This window comes from Myotis lucifugus, unplaced genomic scaffold (genome assembly GCF_000147115.1).
Source record: "Myotis lucifugus unplaced genomic scaffold, Myoluc2.0 scaffold_1, whole genome shotgun sequence".
NCBI lineage: Eukaryota > Metazoa > Chordata > Mammalia > Chiroptera > Vespertilionidae > Myotis > Myotis lucifugus.
The window spans coordinates 14,612,531-14,635,509 of record NW_005871049.1 but is presented as its reverse complement, the minus strand read 5'-3'; the positions used below and the strand labels follow the sequence as shown (position 1 = coordinate 14,635,509).

The 22,979-nt window shown below is 43.4% G+C and overlaps 1 protein-coding gene across 2 annotated transcripts in view; it reads right to left on the bottom strand.

Annotated features, from left to right (window-relative positions):
* Window positions 1–21,941, bottom strand: part of GAB1 (GRB2 associated binding protein 1) — a 118,000-nt gene extending 96,059 nt beyond the window's left edge. Inside the window, exon 1 of one of the 2 annotated variants that reach the window (XM_006081728.3) lies at window positions 20,979–21,941. The gene's annotated coding sequence lies outside the window, so the exon portion shown is untranslated. The remainder of the gene's footprint in view (window positions 1–20,978) is intronic. The other variant, XM_023754703.1, reaches the window with a different exon arrangement.
* Between the last annotated feature and the right edge of the window lie 1,038 nt (window positions 21,942–22,979).

Here is a 22,979-nt window from a genome sequence, read left to right as displayed (position 1 = left end):
AAGTCAAAAAACCGGCTGCGTAGGAACTCACACTCACCCAGGAGAGATTACCAAAAGCTGTTTTTGAGACAAGTCTTCTGGTACATATTCTAAAAAACACCAAAAGGTGGTGAAAAGGGAAGGTCCAAGATTTCTGCAGAATTTTTTAAAATGTTGTTGGGAGAGTAAGGAAAATATCCTAACTAGGATCTTTTAAAATGCTTTCCCTCCAAGAAGAAAAAGTAAGCATTTTATAGGCTCAAATCTCTACACTCCTCTCAGAAATTCCCACTGCTCACTGGCAGGCCTCCTCATAGCCTAGCTTAGTTGGCAAATATTCAAATACCATTATTCAAAATATGTTAATAAAGTGAACAGGGTGCTCCCATCACGTAACCCCACCCTCCCTTTCTTCGTGTGAACTGAACCTGTGCAGGTTAAAACAGGTGCAGGTTAAAGCACTTGCTAAGTGAGATTACTGACTGTGGGCTCAAACACTGTCAATTCTAAATAAGCATTTACGGAGAATGGCTTTGCTCAAATGTATGCTGTCTTCAAAAATGAATGTTGTGATGGTCAAGTCACTCTCACTCCCATATTACTCTATTGGTGTAAAAACATCAGCATTGGTGATTTACATTTTTAAGTACCATATTCAAAGTACCTTAAAAATTCCAAGCCCCTTTACAAGTATTCTTCTAAAAATAATTCCCCAGTGAAATATTTTTCAGTCTACAAATGAGCAGTAGAAGCAGTAGTTATACATTGTGCAGACAATGATAACTGGAATCAAAAGCAGAACTCGGATATCCAATCGCTTCACACAACTATTCAACAATGATCTCTTTAGCACAATGTCAAGTATTTCTTTGGTGAACCACAAAGAAATCACAAAGCAACTAGTTACTCGTTTTTGGTACATATTCTAAAAATTTCCCACAAAATCAGACTGTTTTAAAATTTTCCTTCCTCTCTCTGCCTGCCTCCCCCCTAAAGCATTTACTTGTTTCTTCATCCACACAGACATTCCACACATAGTCTGAATTTTAAAACTCAGGCTCTGCAGCTTCACTTTCAGTGGAACAGAAAGTGCTGGTCCCCAAAAAACCTCAACGTCTCCCAGTTCCTAAATATCTTCCAGTTCCTAAATTAGCCCCCCCGATTACCAGACCTTATGAAGGAAATCAGGATCCAGTATCTTAAGTTTAAAAGTTAAAGGGAGGTTGGAAGGAAGGTATAAATGGGACTGCATGCTTACCCAGGGTGACTCATTCTCATATGCTCAAGATTAAACTGAGCACTGAACCTAAGATCAGGAAAGAATTTTTCCTCGGGGCCAGAAAGGGGTGTGGGATTTCCAAATGTGCACTAAAGTAAGATCTTCTGTGTGGATCAGGTGAGCCAATCCCACATAATTAACTTCCTACTACAGGGCCGAAGCAAAAACAGGTGCGGTGCATACCTTCCCAATAGGTGTTGGTAAATTTCATGTTATGTGCTTTTATCCACAATTAAAAATAAAAAAGAGAGGGATTGGCGTGAACTTGCCATATTGCCATTGCTCTGAGGAGCAGTTAGAATGTTTTATAATGCCAGGTGTCTGAATTTTAGAAATTACACCAACCCACTGAAGAAGGAGGTGGGTGTGGCAGATTGGGAATGGCATAGGGCTAGGCAGCAGGCAGCTTGCGTTCACATCCACATCTGCCTGCTGAAAACAGCTGGTCCTGGACTCAGGGTATTCCAAGGCCTCAATTCCCTAGGGCCTCATTTTGCTATTAAAAATAGGAGCAGTAAAAAAACTAAAAAAAAAAAAAAGAATAGGAACAGTAAAGAAAGTTTTTCTCTTTTCATTCATTTAAGAAAAACTGGCCTTTATCTTCCTTAAGTCCGTGGTTGGCAAACTGTGGCTCGAGAGCCACATGCGGCTCTTTGGCCCCTTGAGTGTGGCTCTTCCTAAGCCTTAGGAGTACCCTAATTAAGTTAATAACAATGTACCTACCTATATAGTTTAAGTTTAAAAAATTTGGCTCTCAAAAGAAATTTCAATCGTTATACTGTTGATATTTGGCTCTGTTGACTAATGAGTTTGCCGACCACTGCCTTAAGTCATTTTCTTCTCAACTATTTCCATAAAAATCTCGAAAGTTATGAAAATTTATTCTGCTTTGGAAATACATGGTTTAGAAACACAACAGATTCTGTTTGAAAACAGACATGTATGCTTTCAAGGTTAGAACCTTTTTTGAAAGATGAAAGTATTTTAATATCCATGATACAATTTCCCTTAGTAAAAAACATGGGTTTGTCAACATACAACTATTTCTCCAACTTGGGGATAGAAACCACATTTGCTAAAAAATTTAGTATGCAGACAACCTATCATAAAAGACTATCTTTTAGTTGTTTAAAAATCACTGAAATAAGTAGTAGGGAGATATTAAACATTTATATGTTCTGAACATTAAAAATTATATCGTGAAACACAGGAATAATCAAAGTACCAAAATCTATGCATTTTAAGTGAACCTGTGTCTATTTTCTATTCAAATATAAGTAAAAATACAATTATTATAAAGCTAAATATCCATATCAACTTTAATGATAAACCTTACATAATTATTAAGTAAACATTTCCCTTTATTAACTTATGCAAAGAGCAATAAATCTGCTCACCTATTTTATAATTTTTTTCTGTATGTTAAACCCAAACCAGAATATGTTAAGTTAAAATATTCCCACCGAAAATTTATAAGCTATATTTCTTATGCTGCACTTGGATGACTACTTAACGTACGGTTCTCCGTCAAAGCAATTATACTTGTTGTTAGCCAATATAAATATTCATTGGAAACATCTACCACCATGTTAAACAACATATGGGTTAGAATAAATTGTAGAAAAATAACTAGAAATATTAAGAATAAAAGAGGTTTACCAAATGTATGATTTAAAAAACATATGCAAGCAAGAAAATAAGGTTACCAGAAATGAAGGGAGTTAATCGTGAGCCTAGCCTTCATTCTGTGTTCAGGATAGAAGTCACAGGAATCTAGCCATTCCTGGTTGCCAGAGTAATGGTTGCAGCTGGTTCTGGGTCTCCACCACCATCAGCAACAGCCCTTCTGTTACCACTTCAGGAGCGAAGTGATCTACTAACCAAATGCACTTGGACTGTCAGTGTAATAAGAGGGTGTGGTAGAGACTTCATATAATAACAATAATGGCCGAAACCGGTTTGGCTCAGTGGATAGAGCGTCGGCCTGCGGACTGAAGGGTCCCAGGTTCGATTCCGGTCAAGGGCATGTACCTTGGTTGCGGGCACATCCCTAGTAGGGGGTGTGCAAGAGGCGGCTGATCGATGTTTCTCTCTCATCGATGTTTCTAACTCTCTATCTCTCTCCCTTCCTCTCTGTAAAAAATCAATAAAATATATTTAAAAAAAAAAAAAAAAAAAATAACAATAATGAAGGACTTCCAGTCAAGATGGCAGAGTGGGTAAAAAACAGATAAAGAGCTTCTCAGACAAGAAAAAGCTCAAGGAGTTCATCACTATCAAACCAGTATTACAAGAAATGTTGCCCAGCTTGCGTGGCTCAGTGGTTGAGCACTGACCTATGAACCAGGAGGTCACAGTTTGATTCCTGGTTAGGGCACATGCCTGGGTTGCGGGCTTGATCTCCACCCAGTGTGGAGTGTGCAGGAGGCAGCCAATCAATGATTCTCTCTCATCATGGATGTTTCTGTCTCTCTCTCCCTCTCCCTTCCTCTCTGAAATCAATAAAAATACATTTATAAAAATAAATGAAGAAAGAAATGTTAAAGGAACTTGTTTAAGGGAGAAAATATTTTAAAATATGAGTAATAAAATGACAACTACATACCATTGATAATTACTTTAAATATAAATGAATAAAATACTGCAGTCAAAATATTTAGGGTAGCTAAATCGATAAGAACACAAGACTCTTATATATGCTGTCTACAAGAGACCCACTTCGATCAAAAGATACACAGCCTGAAAGTAAAGGGATGGAAAAGATATTTCATGTAAATGAAAGCAAACAAAACAAAAGGCTGGGGTAGCAATACAGTGGGGCCTTGACTTAGGAGTGTCCCGACTAACGAGTTTTTTGAGATACCAGCTGTCTCTCGGCTACAAGAGACCCACTTCGATCGAAAGATACACAGCCTGAAAGTAAAGGGATGGAAAAAGATATTTCATGTAAATGAAAAGCAAACAAAACAAAAGGCTGGGGTAGCAATACTTATATCAGACAAAATCAACTTTAAAACAAAGGCTATAACAAGAGACAAAAAAGGAACTAGCAATTTCACTTGTGGGTATGTATTCAAAGAAACCCAATTCGAAAGACATGTACATTCTTACACTCAATGTAGCAAGAAGTGGTGGCAACCTAAGGGTCCATTGATAGAGGAATGGATAAAGAAGAGGTGGTACATATATAAAATGGAACATTACTGAGCTATAAAAGAGAATAAGATCTTGCCACTTGCCTCAACATGGATTGACCTAGAGAAAGTAATCTAAGTGAAGTAAGTGAGACAGAGAAAGACAAATACCATATGATTTCACTTATATGTGGAAACCAAGAAACAAAATAAAGGAACAAACAAAACAGAAACAAACTCATAGAATCAGAGAACACTTTGATGGTTCCCAGATGGGAGGAGGAGCTGGGGGGATGGGGAAAATAGGGAAGGGATTAAGATGTGCAAACTGTCAGTTATAAAAACAGTCACAGGGCTGTAAAGTACAGCATATGGGGTATAGTCAATAATATTATAATAACTATGTGTGGTATCAGATGGGTACTAGACTTACTGGGGTGATCACTTCGTAAGTTATATAAATACTAATCACTATGTTGTACACCTGAAACTAATATAAAAATGTACATCAACTGTAATTAAGAAATAAAGTTATAAAAAATAATATCAATAATGATACTCACCACTTACAAAGGAGATAGGAAGATCCCATAAGAGCTTGTGGGCAGTTGGGCGTAGCAGAGTATCTAAGAGGCTGAAGTAAAAGAAATGGAGAAGGGCGAGAGCATGGAGAATTGCAAATAGGAAGGGAGGAAGGAAAGATTAGCAAACTAGTGGTGAAATGGTCTGCAGTATAATCTAGGTTCCTAGCATGGAAAAGGAACACTTTGACACAGAGATGGTGAGGGTAACGGAAATGTAAAAACGAACACTTCGACGAAGAGACACAGCAGGTCAGTGAATGATTTAATGAAAGCTAATGATAGTCATTTTTATAAGAAACCCCCCAAATTCCTCTTACTTTAGGCAAGGAGTGTGTCAAGATCTTTCTGCAAGGTAACCGACAGAAACCATAAAGTACCACTAAGGAAATAATATGTCGAAAAATATGACAGCTTTCTAGAAACAAAGTTCAATGGATAGTTGGATATAAAACCCTTTACTTTAGTCCCCTGCTGGAATTAAATAACCATTCCTTCTTGGTTCCATGTCTTGACCAATTTTCTAAACTAGAGTCTGTTTTGCCTGTCTCTTTTGCTTCCTTTCTCTAAAGCGGATTTTAAAATCAAAGTTTAGGTTAAAAGAGATAGATAAAGAAGAGGTGGTATATATATAAAACTAGAGACCCGGTGCATGCATTCGCAATCCGGGACCCCTCGGGGGATGTCGGACTGCCGGTTTCAGCCCGATCCCTGAAGGCCAGGCCGAGGGACCCCACCGGTGCACAATTATGTGCCCTGGGCCAGTTTCACCCAATCCCTGCAGGCCAGGCTGAGGAACAAATCCGTGCACCGGGCCTCTAGTATGCTTATAAGATCTTTGGTTAATCTCTTCCTGCCCTCCCTCCTCCCCGCTTCCCTCGGAGATTCATCAGTCTGTTCCATGTTTCCATGACTATGTGTTGACCGTCTGCCCCCTAGTGGTCAGTACACATCATAGCTACTGGTCGAATGGTCAGACGGTCGCTTAGGCTTTTATATATATAGATTCCATGTTTCCATGCCTGTGTGTTGAGTGTCTGCCCCCTGGTGGTCAGTGCACATCATAGCTACTGGTCAAATGGTCAGACAGACAGTCGCTTAGGCTTTTATATATGTAGATGGGATATTACTGAGCCATAAAAGAGAACAAAATCTTGCCATCTGCAACAACATGGATTGACCTAAAAGTTATGCTAGGTAAAATAAGTAGACAGAGAAAGGGGGAAGTAGGAAAGGGGGTGCAGAGAACTTCTTTAGTCAAATACAACTACTTTGGTGCTCTTACAAATCAAAAACATCTCAACTAACCAAAAATTTGGGCCAACCAGATGTGTAATATAAAGACAATGGGGAAAGAATGTTTGAAATCATAACTAGTCCAGGAAATCTGGACTGTATTTCAATAATATGCTTTCATATCCAATAGCCAGAAATCTGGTAAAGAGGTAATCAACCCCCTTTCATTTCTCCTCTTCATTTTTAAGTCAATCATAAGCTCGATCCAGGAACACACACTCTTTTTAAAATCAATACCTACATAATACCTTCCTTGATTTAATAAAGCCGTTTGACTTTCTTGCCAATAGTTAGGTACTTTCTCATAGTCTAAACTTTCTAAAAATTCCCTTTCACTTTTGTCATCCTCTAAATATGTCATTAGGAGACAGTTTGATCTAAATCACTGCTAGAAAACATTAAGCACATATCTTGTTAATCATTATAGCATATTTCCCGTATCTCACAGAAGAGAGGCTAAATTACTTTCTGAATTTTGGTTCTTATCTCCCTCTTCCACTCTTTGTATGAATCTGCTTCTACTGGATTTTCTTCCTTCTCTCTTTTTCCCTCCACGCTCAACTCAGGATTTCTCCAAGTATAATTTACGGACCACCTACATCAGAAATCAGCAGGGGTGTGGATTAGAAAATGTAATTTCTGGGCTTCTACCAAGACTTACTAAAAATATCAGAAGGTGGGTAAGGCTCATGAACCTTCATTTTACGTGCAGATTAGGGACTATAGTCAATAGTATTGTAATAACTTTGTACAGTGACAGCTGGTTACTAGATTTATTGCAGTGATCACTTCAAAGGCTTATCAATGTTGAATAACTATGTGCACACCAGAAACTCATTTACTATTGCATGTCAAGTATACTTTAATTTTTAAAAAGATAAGTGAATGAGAAGAACTGGAGGGGGGGTGGGGGGGCAGGATCTTCATTTTAGAAGTTACCCAGGTGATTGTTATACACACTGAAATTTGAGGACTACTGACCCAAAACCTTGACTCTCCTCCCCAAACCAAAGGACATAGGGACTCGGCCAAGCTGTAAATAAGTACCATCAGAGCATCTGAAAAGAGAGAGCATGGTGGTGGTTCTCTCTTCTCTTTCCTTTTAAAACACAGATAGAAGAAGCAAGAAAGCAGAGAGAGTACATCAGGAACTGAATGTGAAACATCAGCATAAATGCAGACCCGTCAGCCCTGCTCTGTGGCTACTGCCAATTACAGTAGCCAGCCCTGCAGGAGGAGTGAGTACATGTAATTTATAAAAAGTAAACAAGCTGGGCGGCTTGTGAACAATGAATGGTGATATTCAAGCCAAGAGGTAATAAAAAACATGAAGAAATGACTCAGCATCCCCCCTCCCCACCCAGACAACAATTGGTTGTACTCCAGCTAGAATTAGCAAGGGCAAAATGAGCACTTGGGTAATGATTTAAATGACAACAGACGGGTTGAGAGAGATTCTGTCGATCATCTAAGCCCGTGTGAAAGGGTCACACAGCACTAACCTCTGGTGTTCAAAACTCAGTCACCTTGATGACTGCTTTTCGCCACTTTACTGAAGTCAGAAAAGTAAATGTTCGGTTCCAGTGTTACAACACAATCCTGTACCTGGATTATGGCTTTCAAAGGCAACACAGGGAAATAAACTAAATACATAATACAGATACAGGAACCAAGCGTTATGAAGGATCCCCCTACAGAAATGTTCCGCAACTTCAGCACCGTCGACACTCTGCCCTGGTAATTGTTTGCTGTGCGGGCAGTCCTGTGCACTGTGGCAGGTTTAGTAGCCTCCCTGACCTCTACCCACTAACAACCAGTAGTACCCCTATTTGTGACAACTAAAAATGCCTCCGGACATTTGCCAAATGTCCCCAGTAGGGGCAAAATCACCTCCCCACTCCCATTAAAAAACACAGAGCGTGGACACAGACAATGGGGTGGTGAGGGTCTGGTCTGGTTTGTGTGTTGAGGGGGAGCGGGAAGGGGGGTGGAGAGGACAGGAAAGGGCTGGAAGAGGTTAATGGGGGTGGGGGGAGAAGGAGGACCTATGTAATACTTTCAACAATAAAGATTAAAAAAACAACGCAGAAACATCATAAACAGCTCATAGAACATATTTTTCACATCGTGATTTTTGCTCTTAAATATATATGTGTATATATATATAAAACACCTTTTATCACCCTATTTTCCATTACCAGGGACTAAAATGCAAAATCTTATTATTGTTTTAGTAAGCTACCCAAGCCATTACAGAAATGCCACATTACAAAATAACTGAGTGGGCTCCTCACCCTTCCTGGTCACAATCAATCAGTTGACTCTCCAAAGAATTTATGTCCATTTAACAGGAGGCACAGTGCTAGGGCCCATGAGGCTTATAGGAGCCACAAAAAAATGTTTTAATATTAATTTCTTTTAAAATCAGTATTAATAATGAATACAGAGTCTCCAAAATTTATGATGGCTTAACTCTGAATTTCTCAACTTTATGATGGTGCAAAAGCTACCCACCTTCAGTAAAAACAGTACTTCAATTTTTTTTTCCCATTTTTACTTTTGGCACTTTATTGAGAAACATCTTCTATCAGTAAATGTGTTTGCTATGCCAGCAAGCAAAACTAAGAAGACATATTTTTCTTTTCTTTTCTTTTTTTTTTTATTCTGAAGTTTTACATATGTCTCCTTTTTAGTATTTCAAATTTTGAGCTTTTCCCAGACTAGCAATAATCGGTAAAATACACTCTCATGATGCTGGACAGTGACAGCGAGCGCAGCAACCCGGCAACCAGGCGGTCAGCGGGGTGAACACCCCACACTCTGCAGGGGGCTGCGCTGCCCATGATTCTGGATATTGCGTTCTGAGCACGTTTCAGGTAGGCTAGGCCAAGCTATGGTGTTCAGTAGGTTAGATGAATTAAATACATTTTCAACCTACAATTATTTTCAACCTGATTTATTATGCACCTGTATAATAATAATAAAGATATAATAATAAAACCAGCTTGGAATATATTCATCTTCATACTGGTGCGGTTGCAAAATATAATGTTTATTCTATCGTTTTAGAGGGGTTGGGGGGCCGTGAAGGCAAAAGTACCAGAGGTTGGAAAACCTCACAATGTGGCCCCGCAATAAGCAATTAAAAGCAGCAAATATAATCCGGTGTGACAGGGGTTGTGCTGAGAATCGAAGGAGGACAATACAGATGCTCCGGCCCACTGTGTGTATGTGTGAGACTGAAGGTGGTGGTGGGAGTTCAGGGGAGGCTCGGTGGGCCTTCTGGGGGGCAAAGGAACGCTGCAGAACAGCTTCAAACTGAGGAATGGTATTATCAGATTTGTGTTCAGAAAGGCCACTCTGGACGCCTTGATAAGGGCAGGTTGGGGGCGGAGGGGTGGCAAGAATGGAAGTAGGAAGACCAACTGGCTATTGCAACAATCCAGAAAAAAGGCAAAAATAGCTTTGGCAACAGAAGGGTCAGTAAGCATAGAGATATTTGGGAGGTAAACTGATGGAATCTGGTCACTGAGTGTGGAGAATGAGGAAGGGACAACAAAGAAAACCTTCTGGCTGAAGCCACAAGACAAGAGATGGTGGTGCGACTGAGAGAGGGAGCAATGAGAGGACCAGGTTTAGGGACAGGCTGGGAAGACCCACTGTGGACACGCTGACTGAGTTGCTGTAGGCTCTCTAAGCAGTTACACGGATCTCGGCAGATCCATAGACATGGAGTGAGAAAAGGGATGAGACAGAATCTTCGAATCATCAGCCTATACAGTATAAATTCAGAGGCATTTCAGATCCAGAGATGGGCGTTAAAGGTTAGAAAATGTGCAAGGTTATAATAACATCTGCATCCAAGTTTGTAAGGATTCTGCAGAAACTGTGTGCCCAGAGCTTTTATCAAGTGTTCAGAGTTCGTGAACTCACAACAGATGAAGAACCACTAACAGTGTGAGATGGGAGAAGAGACCATCCAGGGAGACCACCAGAACCCGTAGGAACGCCAACATTAAGGAAACCAGAGCCCGGCATCAGGAAGGCACAGGAAAGAACACACTTTGAGGAGAGGGGTTGGTCATTTCCATCAGGAGTTTCATAAAAAAAAAAAATAAGAACCAAAAAGCTCAAATCTAGCTCTGTTCAATTTGGCAACAAGAGTGGTGGAGAAGGACTCAGGTTATATTCTATTATGAAATGAGTGGCAGGTGAGGAAGAAGGGACAGCCAAGTGCACAAAACTCGCTCGAGAATCTGGCTGGAAAAAGGAGAAATAGAGTCTCCCTCCAGCTGCATCTTTGAAAACTGAATCCATCTTTTAAGGTCCTGGTGAATCTCTCTTACCGCCTCCGTTAAGCCTTCAGAGAGTCCCTGAATTCACCTCCCTCTGCTGAATTCTTCTGGAGCTTTGTCTCACACACTCCTGATCATAATATAATTTGCAGCACTGAATGCATCCTAAGTCCCTAGTAGCATATAAACTCCTGAAGCGTGGAGACAGTGCCCTCTTGGTCCTCTTCTTCTGAATTCTTCTCCCCAGACATCCCCTCAGTGACTGAAGGATCCGACCTGAGCGGTGAGACATGTGGCCCTGCACTGGGTTATCTTGTATGACCTCGGGCAAAACAATTAGTCTCCCAAAGGCAAAGTTTCATTCCCTGTGAAATGAGGAGGCTGGACTCAACCAGGGGAGGAGGAGATATGTAAAACTGGAAAAGATATTCAATATAGCTATTGTTTTGGTGATACAAATCATAGAAAGTAAAACTGGATTAAAAGTCAAAAGACATTCAGCCCTCGTTGGTTTGGCTCAGTGGATCAAGTGTGGGCCTGCGGACCGAAGGGTCCCAGGTTCGACTCTGTTCAAGGGCATGTACCTTGGTTGCAGGCTCCTCCCTGGCCGGGCCCTGGTTGGGGCACGTGTAGGAGGCAACCAATCAATGTGTTTCTCTCACATAGATATTTCTCTCTGTCTACTCCCTCACTTCCACTCTCTCTAAATATCAATGAAAAAGCATCGTCAGGTGAGGATTAAAAAATAATAGATTATAAAAAAATTTTAAAAAAGGACATTCAAACAGTACCTTAGAGAGAAATGGGTTACAAAAGATTGAGAATCATTGGACAACATGATTTATGCTTTTAGGTTTAAAGTTCTACAATTATTTGGCCATGTGGTTCAAGAGATTGTGCAAGGTACCCTGCGGTACATTTTAGACACAGAGGGCAAATGCCATCTTTGTCCTCTGGAAATTAATACCCTATTACAAACACCCAAGGATGATAAATGAAGCCCCAATTTTCTTTGTAAACAAAGCATGTGTATACAGTTTCTACTTTGTAATCTGCGGGTCATTATAAAAGTCATCTACAAAAATATTTTTAAAAATATTGCTTTTCCTGTTTTGACTATTTGTTTAAATGAAGATTATAGAAAAAAAATACTATTCGACAGCACCAATTTAATTTTGTGCCACTTTCTTTGGAAATAAATGACCTATATATCCAGTGAAGGTTACTCAGAAAGCTTGGGCTGTATGTAACAGCATCACTAGGAACAAATTAGCTTCCCAAATATTTTGCATTCTGACTAGTTCAGTATTTCCTTTTACCTTTTCTCAGCACTTCAAGCATTTAAACCTGAAATTGTCCGGGAGAACGTGTAAAATCCAATACTCTTCCACAACTTCAGGGTCAATTATAACTTTAACACAGAGAAGGGGGTTCAGATAATACCTCCCTAAGTGAAATGAGGGGATCATTCCTCATCAAGCTCAACTAACAGCCCTGGAATTCAAAACACAGAAGGTATCCTTTTACCAAGTGTTTCTCTTCCCAAAGTCTCTACCCAGAGTCAACTTAAGATTAAAGCACTTCTCTCCTGCCAATCAAATGGGTCATCCCTCCAACCAGAAGCGCTTTCATCTTGGCTACTGGGAGACTCTGGCCAAGGCACTGATGGGAATGTGTGATGGGCTGGAGCTGCGAGAAAACAAACCAGGTACTTAATTCTTTAATCAGGTAGTCATCTCAGGGAGGAGTCTGCTCGTCAGAAAGTGCCCTGACCACATTTCCCAATACAGTAGTAACTTAAAACTGAATTTCAGGAGAGAAAAACAATCTACACGCCTGTGGAACATGATTATTCCTAGTCTCGATTACCACATTACCGGGCTAGAGATGCCTCCCCCTTTTAGAGACAAGGTGAAAGAATGTGTGTGTCCAGATTCTGACACACGTACTTTGTGATGCTGGTGGCCAGGCTTATGTTACCGAGAAGACGTGGAAACAGAGGAAAAGAGCCAGGGGGTAGGGATCCAGGGGACAAAGAATGCTTTTACCTTTAACCCACTTTAAAAAGTTAGCAATTAGAATTTTATAGCAATTGGCTAACTGGTGCATTAAATAATAAAGACGACAACAAAAACAGACTGAATTCTCAACCTTCTCCTGATGCTGTTGTCCTACATTTTCACTTCACGAAGGTGAACGTCTTAACTAACATTGCATTCACCTGCCTATTTCGTGTGTACTAGCTGAACAATAATGACAACTCTGCAATGCAACCAAGCAACGTGAGCGTTAAAAAGCCTTGATGTTAACGGACATGTCCTGCCCTCATTAGACTACATGTCTTCCTGTCACTTTTCTCTTCAAATGTAAAATGGAATTCTGATGTTTTCCTTTTTATGTGTCATGTTCGTAAAGAAGAACATATACTGTTTTCAAAAACATTTAAACTACACGAGTCAAAACAAAGCAAAATAAATAAAAAAGGGAAAAGGAAAACAATGAACAGGATAGTTAAAGCAAGGTTTAGTATTTTTCTTCCTATAAAAATAATGACCTAAAATTTTTTACATTTAAAAGAAATGTTTGGACTCTCAGTATATTGTTTTTAATTCATGGAACAATGTAGCCATGTGTTTTTTTTTTCCCTTTGGGACATGGTTTGGTTTTGTTTTTAACACACAGGGAATTACCTAGGCCAAGTTCGAATTCAAAGTAAAAAGCCGGGAGAAAAAACACAAAACAAAACCAAAAACGCCACCGTAAGAAAAACTCATGGTAAATTTGGCATTCTTTCCAACACGTAAAAATAAAACTCAGCTCAGAAATATGATTAAAATGTCTGAAACGTGCACTCAGGAAAGAACAATTAAATGGTAGAAAAAAATTAAGATAACTCACATTTCCTCTTCTAGAAGCTCGTTTCTTTGCAACTTACAGCTTCATGTGCAGTTTGCATATAGTAGCTCCGCTAAAAAAACCACATGGAAAATTTTTGCTCCAGATAACACTGCAGGACGGGGCTTGGCAGCTACAAGTCGTAATCAGAATGCTTCGAGAGCGAATGTAACAGAGATAACGACCTCACATGCATTTCAGTGCACTGGCTCAACTGTTTTTTTATACAGCCGGCTGTGTTCAACTTCATACGCATTCAGCGATGGGAATTTTTCTCTTCAGGTAGGGAGAATTTTGCTCCTATGAGTAAAACAATTGCTTAAAATATAAAAGAGTCTCCCCCCGCTCCCCCCAGGTAAGGCATTCTCGTGTTATATACATACAAGCCTGGAATGGTCAAAAACTTCCAGTTCATGGAGTGACTTTTCCCAGTAATTCCACAGGCTTCAATTCCAAATACAATTCATTATGGTTCCTCAGCCACTACGTTGGCAACTGAAGAGGCTACTTATTTAATGGATGTAGAAATCAGTACAAAGAGGCACTTTCCCCCAGGAGTAATCGAAAGAAGAAAAGAATGCTAACGTTATTTGTGCTTGTAGCAGACCCGGGGGGGGGGGGGGACCTGGGGTTTGATACGTTTCCTTTTTTTCTAGTGGACAGAGATAAAAGGAGTCACGAAAATGTGGTGACTGCAATTCAAGTTCAAATGGCAAATTCAAATGGAGCTCTAACTTCGTGGAAATTAGCCACCGTGTTAATGCAAGGAATGTGAAATGAGAGAAACCCCTCCATCCACAGTCAGCTGGGGGTTTAATGTGATCCAATGGGGTTATTCTCTTTCCTCCAGCACTAGCTGGCACTCCCACAGCTGGGCTAAGATGGCTTCCAAAGTCCAAAATAAGAGGCTAGCCCAAGGCGGGCGCTGGCCCTCCTGCTGGAACTCAGAAGCAAATGAATCAAAGGCTCTTTTATTCTCCCTCCCACCAGAACATGCTCCCTCTCTGTTGCAAACTAAACGCTTGCCAGAATGAATTATTTAGCTCAAAACAGACATAAAGAAATCTTAACTAACACATGTCCCTTGGAATGTTAATGAGTTCAGGTGACCAAACACGGTGCTTTGTTTGTTTCTAGTCGAGACATAAAATTCACTTGCGGTCCGGATCCCATCAGGAGCATTAGGTCACCACAGCAGAAACAGAAACTTCTGGAACCACAAGTACAGCCCTGTCCAAACCCCATGTATGAACCTGAGGGGTCCTGAAGCCGTTCTCCTCATGAGCGTATCTGATCTCAACACAAATTCTTCATTCTTCCTTGAAAATCAGACTTTGCTTATGATTTTGCCATTTCTACCAGCAGTATCTCAATTCTTCCTAGAACTGAGCCTGAAATTCATTTCTGAAGTTTCCCTGGCAGCCTCCCACCCCCTACCCCCTCAGTCTGAACTGTTAAGCAATTATTATCTGTATCGTTTCATTTGGCGGTTAATCATATATGGCTTTATAACATGTCTTATAAAACGATTTATATGTACGTGCATTAATTACAGTTTGTCTTCAAAACAGATTAGAAACTCCTTAAGGGCAGGGAGTGGGCCTTTCCCTCCATTGTATTCCACACACGGCACAGCGCAAAAGCTCCAGAAATACTTGTTCATTTATTTATTCAGTCAACAGAGATTTGTTGAGCTTACCTGGTGCTCAGCACCCAGCACAGAAACTGCTTGCCTGGTGCTCAGTGAGCCTGCATTTCTATTAAGCAAAACACCCAGAGTCCCCAAAGAACCTCTGCTTGAGCAGTTCCTAATAGAGTTACCAAACTATTTAAAAGGAACAATAAATAATATTTATTTCCCCAAAAGGCCTATTGAGAAGCTCATCTGCCTCTACCTCCCAAGGAAATGTCTGACAAGACGAATGTAAAACCTGCAAGAGTTTAGAATGTAGATCTATTACCGACCCCTCCCCATTTTATAGAACAGGAAACTGAGGATTAGACGGAGCAAAAGATCACCTGGGCAGTGGCAAAGTCAAGTCAAATTCTGGGTCCTGACACTCAGTCCGGGGTTTCTTACATGGTAGCACAATTTACCCAAAACCGTTGAAAATAAAGTCTACCCGTTGCCTCCTTTCTCCTGTATTAATACCTGTAAGAAAATTAGAGTGCCAGCACTTAATGTTTTGAATCTATCACCTCTTAAAACTCCTCAATCTGCAAACTGTCAAGACCTCATCTATATTCTTCATGTTGACTCCAAAAGGTGGAATTTTATTTAGCCTTAAAAAGTGCTTTGTTATTATATTTCCTTCAGGTTTTTAAAGCAGACTTATAATAACAAAACACTGAAAGAACCAATTCAGCTGTCAGCCAGATTATCCTAGTCTCTTGCCATATTATGTTTTGTTCAAAGATGATCTTTTTTAAAAATTTAAAAACAGATTTTTAGAACAGCAGAACTCTAAAGCTACCTTCCAAATGGATACACCTTCCTCACGGTAACTTTGAATCCCAAAAGACAAGCAGACTTAGGAACTCAGCCAGTTTCACAAGGAGTTTTGTACTCATCGTTAAGCCCGGGCACAATGAAAGAATGAGCTATCATTAACTATCATAAAGGCTTAATGCAATTGGTAGTTGTTGATCTTTGTTAATAGAAACAATGTTCCGGCCACAATGGAAAAGGTAAAAACAAAAACAACACATTTGGAATTTTAATGGAATGTTTACTAACATGGGGATTGCAAGAAAAAAAATTTTCTTCAACGGAATAATTTTGTTCCTCACTCACTGTAAGCAAAAGTTTCAGAATCCATTGACTGCTTCTGTTAACCACCAAAAGGGGCAGGAAGAGCTTCCAGACATCTTGGCTGTAGTGACACTACCGAACAGAGACTTAATGCTTAGCACAGGTCCCAGGTTGTCCTTGAACAAGGAGATGTTGCTACTCTGGCTGCCCATGCCCCTCTCCGTGTAAGATGTCAGGTGCCCACACAGAGGAAGAGGCTATTTCTGTTTCTAGGCCCATCTCCAGTCCTGGGGCGAGAGGGGATATGTTTTGGAAGACCAGACAAGAACCATCCTCTTCAATGACAGTGAAGAGCAGCAGAAGCCAAGCTCAGTGCAGATTATATACCCGAGAACTGGCTGAGTTCTTGCTCCCAGGCTGGCTGGCAGCTAACAGGCCACCTTGTCCAGGCCTCAGAAGCAGGTTCTCCTGCTGAGATTGCACACCTGCCCAATGCTGACAGCTGGGCCATGGAGGAGCCCAAACGTGGTGTCCAGGCTTAAGGCAGGCCAGAGGGCAGCTCCTCCTGCAGAGAGACGGTGATAGCCAGCTGGCGTGAATCAGTCCTTTGTTTCCAGACTTACATTTTATCTCAGCTAAAATTTCAAGTTCTGACGAAAAGTCCATCATTATTTCAAGTGGCTGGTTTGTCTTTATTTATGACTTTTTTTTTTTAAAAAAGTACGTTTTTATTGATTTCAGAGGGAAAGGAAGAGGGAGAGACAGAAATATCAATGATGAGAGAGAATCATGGATCAGCTGCCTCCTGCACGCCCCCTACTGGGGGTCGAGCCCACCACCCAGGCATATGCCCTGACTGGGAATCAAACTATGACCTCCTGGTTCATGGGTCCATGCTTAATCACTGAGCTATACCAGCCAGGCAAATGGCTGATTTGCCTTTAAATAACTCTTTAAAAATCTGAGCATATCTGTTGAATGCATACTACCAAGAGTTTGTTTTCTGTATCCCTGAGTGGTGGTGATCTGTATATGATTCCACTCAGGTCCTTAAAAGTAAAAAAGCAGCTGTTTAATATATAATGCAGGACAAAAACAACACAGTAGCAGCAAAACTGAAAAAAAAAGCATGTAAAATTTCACCTCCATCTTAAACTCTGAAAAATTCAGAGAGAATAAAACACATATAAGAGATTCTTGCCCTTTTTCAAATAAAGATAGAAAAGGTTACAAAGAGACAAAAAGGCTAAGGAATCTATAAGGACTCCAGGCTTTCTCTCACTTCCTTTTATGCCACTTTCACTTAGTTTAGGAAATTCACGAAAAGCTTCCTTATCAGTTGAACACACCAGTATGCAAAAACAATGCTGCCTGAGTGTCAACAGTGAACATAAAATGAAGTTGTAAATGGAATGCATTGGGGCCATAACTTGAGATGACTTTAAAGATAAAACTGTCACTTAACAGCCCTTTCGGATCATCTTAATGTTGGGACTACCCTATAAATATTATAAACAACAAGACAACTGTCAAGGTCCCATGGGCCAAACGTTTCCCAAAAGGATCAATGCTCAAACTCAAACTCCCTGAAGTCTCATTGAACAATTACAGTACCATGCATCCTAGTATCTTTTCACAGCAAATCCATTCATTAAAAACCATTATCAAACCCCAGCTGGGTAGCTCAGTTGGTTGGAGCTTTGTTCAGGACACCAAAAGGTTGCAGGTTTGATTCCAGGTCAGCGCACATACCTAGGTTGTGGGTTCAATCCCAGCAATCAATCGTGTTTCTCTCTCACATAGCTCTTCCCACCCATCCCCCTCAAAATCAATAAACATATCATTGGCTGAGGAGTAAAAAAAAACCAAAACATTATTAAGCAACTGTTTACTTGTTCGGTAGCCAACAAGGTTTCCTTCTAACCAGAAAACAAAGATTTCACACGAAAAGAAAACAAGCATAGGAAATGCATAAATGCGCGCCTATATCTGTGAGGATCAAAGCTGCTTTAGCAAAAGCAATCTAAACTGGATACCAAAGCCAGAAGATCCATAATCTGAGATTTTCAAAATATTCTGGGCAACAAACTTGACAGCTAAAATACACACATAAGCTTCATTTTAACTTGTAACACCCTAGTCACCCTCTTGGACCCCTCAATTCTGACAGCCAGCCTACCCACTGTCTTCCTGGGCCATCTCCAGGTACTTCACGAGTGTGAAAAGAAAACACTACTAGCCCCAGCCGGTTTGGCTCAGTGGATAGAGCATCAGCCTGTGGACTGAAGGGTCCCAGGTTTGATTCCAGTCAAGGGCACATGCCCGGGTTCGGGTTGCGGACTCGATCCCCAGTAGGGGGCGTGCAGGAGGCAGCCGATCAATGAATCTCTGTCATCATTGATGTTTCTCTCTCCCTCTCCCTTCCTCTATGAAATCAATAAAATATGTTTAAAAAAAAGAAAACACTAATATTCCACCAGGCAAGAAAAACTCAGCCTCCCTCCAGCTGTTAGGCAGATTGTTCCCCCAGTTGAAAACACAATTTAGGGAGCCCACTGTCTCTAAAGTATTCCCAGGGTTTCAGACTACACTGAGCTTTTTCCTCCAAACAGCTATTAAAAAAAACAACAGCACTCAGCTTGGGCACACAGTCAAAAATCACTCTGCGTGGTCTGCTCGCTATACTGGTCTCATCTTCCCGTAGACTCGGAAAGCCACTTGAAGGGTCTTGCTCTTCTAGCAATGCTCGCTCGCCTGCGCCACACTCCACCTCTTCATTGCGCTCTGAGCTCATATTCACATGGACTCCTAGAAAATTATCTTCTGAAAGGACCTTCAGAGATGGTCTAATCTGAATTAACCAATCAATCCGGCAGATCCAGGTTCAAATTCTGCCTCTGGCACATTCTAGTCATGTAGACTGTTTTCTTATCTGTAAAACAGAAATAAAGCTCCCTCATAGAACTGTTGGAATGATCAAATGAAATAATAACTTTTAAAAATTTTTGGACTTTCCTTTTTTGGGGGGGTTCCTGTGAAGGCAATCTTTCTGGACGATTTTCTTCCTGGTTTATATTACATTCAACTGCAAGCCCAAAAGGCAGGCTTTACTTTTACTGTGTTTCCTGGTCTTATGGTGCCTAGTCCAGTGCACAGCATCTTCTGAGAGAGCCACAGACCAACCATGTGAAAGAATGCATCAAACTTCTATTATCACTACCAATTTCAGCAAACGTATAGTTCGTTAGTTCCCCCAAGAACCCACTCACTTCCTCGTAGGTGTTTCCTAAATGTGCCTTCTCAAAACAAATACATCTCTTTATCTCTCTACTCCCTCTTCTTGCACGGGATGGGGGTGGGGGATACCCACTGCCTCTCTTACATTTTTGGAATAAAGTTAGACTCTCTACCAGGATATTAAGGCAAACTGTGATAGGTGAAGAGACAGAATTTAGAAGGATTCAAAATATCTGGAGAACTTTCTTAGGATGTGTGGCATCAAGTCCTTAAATGAGAATTACGTGTCTATAACAAATCCTGGCAGAGAGTAAGAAACTCACTGGCCAGTTGTCAGTGAAGCGAAGTATTGCACTTCACCCCGTTTTGTGCAAGCAAGCAGTTACTAAAAGGATTAACTGCATTCTGATACTGGGTATAGATATCCTTCAACAAGGAACACGTTCCTTTAGAAGTGTTGGCCCCTGGGTAGTAAATTTATAATTAAGGGGGCATAAATTTTGCTTTTGAAATGTATTTTACTAGGAAAATTTTGCTCCATATGCCAGGGCAAAAGTGCCATTTCTTTCCTTTGCAAGGGGGGGGGGGGGCGCGTGGAGGGGGGGAAGCAACGACCAAAGAAACAAGTAGGGAGGAGATCCCAGACCCCTGAAGAAGACACAGATTTCCACCAAAGTAGGTTGGTTCTTTCAAGGAATATTTTTCCTAACAGTTAAAACGGTTTAACACATAATCGGCATCTTGTACCAATTACACAAACACCATTTAAGCAACTCCGGTGGCCTGGGAAAAGACCACAGAAATCCTTAAGAGCCTCAGCTGTCCCCTCCTGCGGGGCTCGACGGCGTGCCCCAGGCGCCCAAACACCAGCCACTAGGCTCCCCCCAGCGCCTTCCTCCCGCAGCAAACTGCCAAGGCTCTTGGGCCAAACTCCAAAGTCGCTGGATTCAAACCGCGAAAATGTGAACCCTGCTAAGCAAACGGTAGGGCGCGTAATCACTTCTCATTCTTTTCTCCTTTTGCAGATTTGAGATACTTGTGTCGAATGCCAACTCCCCAGGTCCACAGCCCTCTTCCCGGAACCCACATCAGGAGAAAGCAAGAGGGTGTGCGGACCAGAGAGATGGTGACTTATGACAGACACCCTCTGCGGTTTTCCTGCTGCGGGGAATTTAGTACACAGCAGCCCCACGGCGATTCGATGCAAATGTTAAGGAAGGAGAGAATGCTCTTCTTCCCGGCCCTGCCACAAGAAGTCATAAAAGTCAGCGGGCGTTTAGCTGGAACTCCCGGGCCCTCTTCTGGGCCGCTGGGGCCCGCAAAGCAAGGCGCCTGGAACCTGGACGGAGAGAGTTACCCAGCAAAGTGGAGGTCTGGGCGTGCGTGTACAGATCGGTCCCAAGGGGGCCGAGGGGAAGGAGACGGGGACTAACCAGCCCCGCGCGCGGCCAGCGGCAGCCACCGGCGAGCCGGCCGGCCGGGGAGAGGGGCCGGCGCTCAGGCTCGCGGAGCCCCTGGAGCTCTACTTACATAACGCTTCAACTTTTTCTCCGGGGGGACCTGCGGGAGCCATCCCGAGCAGACACTTCGCGCCGCTCATGGTGCGCGCTCCTCGGGCTCCGGCCCGGGCAGCGAGAGGCAGGCTGGCGCGCTCCAGACACAGCCGACGCCGCGGGCAGAGCGGCGCTGGGGACTTCGCGCTCCGGCTTTGCACCCCAGTCGGACGGGGTGGGCGGGGTGGGCTGGGCTCGCGGCGCGGCTCCGCGTCCGAGCCTCTTCTCCGCAGGTCGGCGGACGGGAACAGAAGCGGGCTGTTGCCCCCGAGGCCGACACTCGGGGCCGGGGCCGCCGCCCGTCCAGGGCACTTCGGCCTCCCTTCAGTGCGTCCGCCTCGCGGCCAGGCGCCCGGTCCCGCCGGCCCTTAGCAGCGATCGGGCTCCGCGGGACTCTGCCCCGGCGCCGAGCCGGGGCCTCGGTCCCCCTGCGCTCCGCCCCCTAAGGACAGCACCTCCCCAGAGCGTTTTCCGAAGCGGACACTACGCTGCACGCGCGCACACCGACACACGCACGCTCTCACACACACACTCTCACACGCACACAATGCCCAGCGCGGCGCCCACTCCGGCTCTCCCGCTCTCGGTTTCGGGTGCGCCCCGGGCGATCCTATTCCTCCCCCTCCCCGGGGGAGGGTGGGTCACTTCCCCGCACACCCGGGAAGCCGGGAGGAAAGGGGAAGCCGCGAGCGTCCCGTGGACAGCGGGCACAGGGCAGGTCCCGGGTCCGCGGCGAAGCGCGGGGCGTCGCCGGGCGGCGGGCGCTGGGCAGGGAGCGGGTCCCGCCGAAGGGTGGGTTCGAGCTCGCGGCCGCGGAGGAGGGCGGGGAGCGGCGGAGGAACGAGGCGCTCGGCTGCTCCGCTCCGGGGATGGGTCCCACTGTCCCGCGCCCTCGCGCTCCTCCCGAGCCGCCTCCCCCACCCGGGGCGCGCGGCAGGTTCTGAGCCGCCCGGCCCCCGGCCCGATCCCTCCCTCTCCCGGCCTCTGGGTTCCCTCTTCCTCCCTTTCCTCCTCCCCTTCCCACGTTCGGGCCGGCTCCGGTGTCAGCCCAGACTTTCTCTGAAACTCCGCCCGAGCGCTCCCAGCCAAAACAACAAGGGCTGGGGAGGAGGCGCCTGGCGGAGGAGGGAGCGAGGGAGGGAGCGAGGGAGGGAGGGAGCCGGCGCCTTCGAGGCACCCTGGGATTTGTAGTTCGGGAAGCAGGAGCGGGGTCCTCGGCCGCGGGGCGGCGGCGGCGGCTGAGCCCCTAGCGGGTTCCTCGGGGGAAGGCGGCCGAGGCCGAGGCGAGGGCATCGCGGCCCGGGCTTGGGCGCTGGGTGGAGTGAGGAACGTCAGCATGTTCTGTCGGGTTTGCAGTCTTGGAGCATAGGGTTTGTTCGGAGTCTGTACTGTGCACGAGATCTGAAGTTTGCGGAGTTTTCTCTACTTGACAGCCTGCAAGGCAAGCCGGCCTTGAGGGAGGCTGCCCCGGAAACCGGAGGGCAGGGACCGGGAGCGCAGGGCGCGGGGATGAGCGCCATTGATACCGGCCTGGAGGGGCGAACCCCCCGGGCTCGAGTTGGATGGTCCCCGGAGCAGCCCTGCCAGTGTGCTGGGAACGCACGGGATATGGTGGGGCCAAAGGATTTGATCTGAGTCTATCTTTGGGACATAAAGCCTCACGCTGTCTCTTTGTTCCCAGTTTCTTCTGCTTGATTGTATTTGTTTAAAAATCGACTCTTGAGATGTTGGACTAGAAAAGGGAAACTTACTGGATGTTCTATGTGCCTACTTGTGTGTGTTTTACAATGATGGTACCTGATCCTGGGTTTAACACGATCCTGTAACAGAAATAGCTTTTCAAACGTATTTATGAAAGACAAAGCCCTAAAAGAAAATGTAGAAGGTAATATAATAGATAAAACTGCTATAAGTATTAGGAAATAAATGAATATTTCTGGAAACAATTATCTTAGGCATTTTCTTATTAACACGTTCA